Consider the following 4,896-nt stretch of genomic DNA (forward strand, 5'->3'; position numbering starts at 1 on the left):
CAAGTCTTACTTCTGTTCCTGTCATTCTGGGCAACACTGCGAAAAAGACGTGGACGAAAGAAACGGACAGGTCAGCGCTCGTCCTGTCCGCTTCTTTCGTCCACGTCTTTTCCGCGCTGTTGCCCAGAATGACGCCATACCAACTTGCCCAGCTCACTACTCTGTTCTGTTCCTGTACTTGTTGCGCTGTACTCTGCAACGTTTTGTACCGTGGCGTTCCCAAACATAGTTATTCAAGCTGCATACCCGTAAACATGTGCTTCAGCAAAAACTGTACTATGCACTGCGGTCTGTGACGGAGATCGTACTCCACCAGAAATAATGCAGCATCATTTTTACCCTTGTCACAACTCTATACAGTTCTACATGGAATGCATTGCAGCAAACTGCCAATAGGCTCACACAACATTCGTTTACCCGGTGCTCAATATCTGCAAATCTATTATTTGTTTCCACTCCCATTTAAAAAAAAACCGGGTGTCAAATCGTAATGCGGAACTTCAGTGGTGTCACGTGAATTCTTTTTTCGCGAGGAGGGTGAAAGGTTCGTAGGGACACGGGTTTCCAAACGCTTCGCTGCACTGAGCACCCACGTGACATGCGTGATGTCGCTGCGCGTGCTATTATTTGGAGCTCCTGCTAAAACTCACTCACCCTTCTGGCTCTGTGCCCTCGACGTACAGCTCTGAGTACTGGCTCTGACGGCCTGCGTTTCGAGCCCGAGCAGTTCTATGGCAGATTTTTTTCATTGCATGTTTTTTTTGTACATTTCTTTCTGTTTTAAACCCAAATGTACGCGTCGGTTTTGTTAATAATGGTGATTTGGTATGTTTTAGGTCGCTTAAGTTTTGTGGCGCAGCCAATGATCACGTTGAATTACCGTTCTACATGGAGCGGAAGACGTGTCCCGTTTGTGCTCTGTGCAGCGAAGCTTTTGGTAATACGCCGCAGGCGCGGTGCCACGTGTGTGCACTTGTGTACTCGGTAGTTGCGCTACCGCGTCGGAGTTTTATTTTCATGCTCGCAATCACTATTCGTAATGTGATTTGTGAGGTGCTTTATTTTTGTTCCAACCACGAGACAATGCTTTTAGAGAAAAACGAATTCTTGACCGAGAGATTATGTCTCCTTTACAAAGACATGGGCTAGACCCAGTCTGCTAAACTTGAGAAGACGCGAAAAACGTTCCTTGGAGGTCTGCACGGAGCAGCGCATAGGCCGTGATACTGGTGGCACACAGATGGCCGCGCAAACTGGCAAATGCCACAAGTAAAAAAAACAGGAGTCGGAGACCGAACTGTCGCGTTGCGAAGTACGGCTGAGGCGACGTCGGCTGCCCTGCGTGGGAAAGGCGGAACCGGTTGCAGAAGTAGGCCAGCGGGCGAGCGCTCGCTGGCCATTCTAAATTCCGAAACCTCGCTCACAGCGGTGCTTGTGGTGTAGTGGTTATCACATCCGCCTAACACGCGGAAGGTCCCAGGTTCGATCCCTGGCAGGCACACATGTTTTGCTTTTGCTTTCAAGGGACGTGGAACGGCTTAATTATTTTAACTGCCCTGTGTTACCTGAAGTGTTAAGCCCCAACGGCCGTGTTCAGTTACCAGTTCCCCCTACCTCCTTACCATACTCCACACCCTGTTGAGGTGGCAGGGGCGATTTATATAACCTACCTTAACATTGTCCAAAAGCCACGAAATTTAGGTCGGACCACCCCCTTTTCCCAGCCGTACTTTTTTCTTCAGCTCCAAATGATAAATTAAATATAGCACACTCATAGCGTTTAGCTCAACAAGATGCCGGGTGTTTTTGACAGCGGGGGCACCCAGCCGCCATCCACTTTCTTAGTCCTTGGGATGTCCAATAACGAAACCTTAAGGAGTAAGCTCTTTTCGTGGAAGGCTCACAATACCGAGGACAAGTGTGGCGACATGTGCTACGCTGACTGTTAACGCTGGAACCGCTGCGGAACTAGGTCAGTGAGATTGTGCGTATTCCGCGAAGGCGGTTTCTCAAGCCGCAGCAGCTGCGTATATACGCCAAATAAGGAAGTGGATCGCCGCCTCTTTTATGAAAGTTTGAAAGTGTGTTTAAACTGCGAAAGGCACGTAATATTTCTTGGCGATTTAAACTGCGTCTGTTCGAGCGCTGATAGAGCAAAAAAACCGCCGACACATAATTTGAGTGCGATGATTTTAAATAGCCTAGTGCATGAGTTTGACCTGGAGGACGTCGCGTGTGTTCTGTCGAAGATGAATGCACCACAGTACACACATTTTCAACGTGAAAGTCACGCAAGATTGGACAGCGTTTACGTATCACTGGGTCTTGTGCCTCTGTGCGAGGCCTACAATGTGAAACCGCTGTCCTTCAGCGACCACAGCATGGTGACGTTTATAATAGGTCAGAAGCAAAGAAAAACTCGCTTTAGCTGGGATACCTGGAAATTCAATGTGAAACTACTGAATGATGAACCATTCACAACTGGTGTAAAGAAAAGATTAGAGCAGGCAATCGGAACAGAAAGTGGGTCACTTATCACTGTCAGGGAACAGCTAAAAAGTGACGTTAAGAGAAGTGCAATAGAAAGATCGTCCGTCATACGTCATAAAGAAAAGGAGGAGGAAACACAACTACACAGCCAGTTGCACTTCTTGCTAGGCATTGAGGCTTACCAGCCGGGAACTTTTACAAAAGAAATAAGACAAGTTAAAAATAAGTTGGAGGTCATTGACATCGAGAAGTACAAGGGTGCCATAGTGCGCGCACGCGCAGAGCGACTCTGGTTGGGCGAACCGCCAACCAAACGTTCCCTGAGTGACGAAAAGCGTTATGCGCAAAAGAATGAGATTAAAGCTATTCGATACAATAATGTGGTTTCTAGGGACTCTGAATGGAGATCGCGTTTTTTTTTAACATTATAAGGAACTGCTGGGAACTGAAAAGCAAGGCAGGAAAGATTACGAGCTAACTTTCTTGCCGTCAATGCCAAAGTTAGGGGATGATGACAGAGCAAGCACGGAGGCGCCGATCAGTTTGCAGGAGATAAATAACGCCATTAACGAATTATCCATAGGGAAGTCACCGGGGCCAGATGGATTGGGAACCGAGTTTGACAAGTTCTTCAAAGAAGATATAGCAGTAATTTGGTACAGGGTCATAACGGAAGCGTATCAATCCAAGAGAACACCGCCTTCGTTCCGGAATAGTCATATTGTGGTAATTCCTAAAACTGATGATCCTGAAAAGCTGTTGGCGGTAGAGTCGTATCGGCCAATCAGCTTAACGAATGTTGATTACAAAATATTCTTGAAGGTTTTGGCTAGAAGATTGCAAGGAGTCATAAAAACAATTGTTGGAACCCATGAAACATGTGGAATTCAGGTGCGATCTATTTTTACCAATATTCATGTCGCAAGAAGTGTATTAGAGTGTTGCGACGCTCTAGGGGGCCACGTGGCGATGATCCAAATTGATTTGCAGAAGGCCTTTGACTGTGTTGCGCATAACATTCTTTTCTCAGTGTTCGAACACGTTAACGTAGGATCCGTCATCCTCGAAGGTGTAAAGATGTCGTACACTCAGTGATCAGCTCGTGTTATTGTAAACAAAAAAGTGGGACGAAGTTTTGATATACTGTCGTCGGTGAAGCAGGGGTGCCCCTTGAGTCTCTTGTTGTTTGCGATTTATCTTGAACCCTCTTGTTTAAAGATTCTTCAAAATGAAAATATACACGGATTCCGTTTGCACTGCAGTGAAGTTAAAATTTTGTCATATGCCAATGACATCGCTGTTTTTTGTAGTGATAGGAAAAGTGTGAGGGAGATGGTGAACGATGTAAAGCGATTTTGCGAGTTGTCTGCCAGTGCAGTTAACTGGAACAAGTGCATAGGATTTTGGCACGGTGACTGGCAAAGTAGGCCAGTGATTTTCGAGAACATGCCTTGGACGATAACTCCGGCCAGCTATCTGGGCATCCCCCTTGAAAACTACCAGGATGCTAGAGAGTACTGGGACGGAGAAACTGATAGAGTTAGAGAGAAATTAACACAATTGGTGGGAAGGGATCTGTCAATGTTTGCCCGTGCATCAGTCTGTAATGTGTTTGCTGTTGCCAAGGTATGGTACGTCCTACAGGCGATTTGTATGTCAAGAAGGAACATACAAAAGCTGCACAGAGTGTTTGCGGTGTTTTTGTGGGGCTCAAGTTGGGAGCGCATGAGTCGAACTAATTTGTTTCGCTCGGTGAAAAGTGGTGGATTGGGACTGGCACATTTGTTTATCCGACAAATGTTTTCTAGGTTTATGTTTCTGAGAGATCAGAGAGATTGCTTTCTACGTACTGTGGTACAAGTCCGACTACGTGATGTCATTCCAGACTATGTAGTTTCAACTTCTGAAATGCGATGTGTAAGTGTGCGTGGGTTCTTGCGTGAAGTGGTGGATGCTTTTAGGATTTTAAGGGTTAGGTTTTCCTCGGAGTATTTGAGTAGTGTACCGCGGAAACGTTTGTACAAAGATATGATTGATGTATGTCTCCCTGTTCCGGTTTATCGTCAGTTATATGCAGTGGGTTCAGGAAAAGATGTTCTAAAAGGAGTGAAACGAATGCCAGTACGTTCATCTGTTAAATCTTTTTTCTTTAAACTTCATAGCGGCACGCTTCCCGTAAAACCCTGGCTGCAGGATAAAGGACTATATGTACACCCATGGACACTTAACTGTAGACTACGCCAAAAGCTGGAAACAATTGAGCACATCGTTCTGGAGTTGGGATGCGGTGTTTCACTGGTGATCCTCCAACGAACCCTAAAAAAAACTTACCATTAACGCCTTATGGCATTCGCTTTTTTCCCGTAAACAATGATGGAGGCGTGCCCTATGATATGTTCATGGCAC

General features: G+C 46.0%; 1 non-coding gene across 1 annotated transcript; it reads left to right on the forward strand.

Annotated features, from left to right (window-relative positions):
- Window positions 1-1,428: 1,428 nt before the first annotated feature.
- Window positions 1,429-1,501, forward strand: Trnav-aac (transfer RNA valine (anticodon AAC)). The gene has a single exon. It is a non-coding gene; the product is annotated as a tRNA-Val (tRNA).
- The last annotated feature ends 3,395 nt before the right edge of the window (window positions 1,502-4,896 follow it).

This window comes from Haemaphysalis longicornis, unplaced genomic scaffold (assembly GCF_048455015.1).
Source record: "Haemaphysalis longicornis isolate Haplotype H1 unplaced genomic scaffold, Haemaphysalis longicornis Haplotype H1 scaffold_3, whole genome shotgun sequence".
NCBI classification, from domain to species: Eukaryota; Metazoa; Arthropoda; class Arachnida; order Ixodida; family Ixodidae; genus Haemaphysalis; species Haemaphysalis longicornis.